We start from the raw sequence: 1,450 nt of genomic DNA, 5'->3' as shown, positions 1-1,450 counted from the left end.
TTACTCTCTATGTGTTACATTGCCAGCATATTCCATGTGCTGACCCGTTTTCGGGCTGCAACTTTTCATGTTGCAGACTTTTCAGACGACGAGTAAGTGGTACGTTAGGGTTACGATTTCCTATACTCAACTTTGCCGTTGGTGTTGATGGGAACCCACAACCTTGTTGCTTCCGCTATATTTTGGATTGAGGTAATAGTATTTACGTTACTTTATACATGTGATTTACCTCTGTTATAAATCCTTCGAGTACTGTGTGTGTCAGCATACTGATCCAGGGATGACACATAAGCACAGAGACTTGATCCATTCGGGTCGGGTCGCTACAAGATGGTATCAGAGCACATGTTGACTGTAGGACGTGACCCTAGAAAATGACAAGCCCATAGGAAAGATTTTTCTCTACAACTTCATTTTCAAAAAAGATCTTTTTACCTCTCTTCTCTTCTGAGTTTATTCAAATATTCCCTTTTTAGTGAGACCATACCCCTTTTCCCTTTTGACCACTCGAAGATTTGACTGATGAGACCACTCCAAGGAGACAAGATATCGGACAACTAAGACCATTTGGAATGAAGAGGATTTTACCGTGTAAATGGAAACTACAACTGTTGAAGACTCCGAAGACTTGGAGAATTTGAAGGCTTTGAAGAATTTCCGGATTTGTATGACCTAGGAAGGCACCCCTTATGGAACTTGGCAGACTATGAAACCTGTCAATACCCGGGATCGAGGTGTATCGGAGAAGGACCGGAACATGGAGCATTAGAACTCAAAGTTTTGTCAAGAAAACTCTAAGACAGGAGATATCAATCATGAAATGAAAGCTCATGGCAGTAACATGGGCATAGACATGGTTAACGATGGTGTTATTGCCCGCCTATTCTATTGTCACCATGCGGAGTTAAGCGTGCAGATGCATGGAAAAATTGAATGGTAGAACGCTGATGGAGCATCTATCTGCAAACGTTGGAGTGTTAACCTTAGCTGGTGTATTCACCAGGATCTGGAGTGTTACATCAGGAAGTTAAGATGGACCTACAAGAAGCAATATTTGACAATAAGGCAATTGGTGAAGAACTCAGGACCCAGAAGCTGAAAGTAGACAAGATGAAGGAGCAAAACATCGAGATACCGGAGATTTGACAGTAACTGAAGGACAGTAGGATCATGGATCATGTCAAGGATGTTGAAACTGGCAGTTGGAACGTAACTCCAGAAATATTGAAGGACGTCGCGAGAGACTTCGCGTCAACAGAGATGATCTGGCAAAAGAACTTGAGCAGGACAAGCACGATTGGAAGAAGCCATTGGAGGCATGAACAAAGACTTGAAGAGTTTGGAGACGTTGAAGATTCATCGACCTCTAGAAGACCAAACCCCTATTATATACCTACGTTAGATGCGACGTTTGTGAGCTGTCATTTGTTTGATGTTTTTTTCGACAGCC

This window comes from Triticum aestivum, chromosome 2A, assembly GCF_018294505.1.
Source record: "Triticum aestivum cultivar Chinese Spring chromosome 2A, IWGSC CS RefSeq v2.1, whole genome shotgun sequence".
In the NCBI taxonomy this organism is placed as follows: domain Eukaryota; kingdom Viridiplantae; phylum Streptophyta; class Magnoliopsida; order Poales; family Poaceae; genus Triticum; species Triticum aestivum.
Note: the sequence above shows the minus strand (reverse complement) of the source record.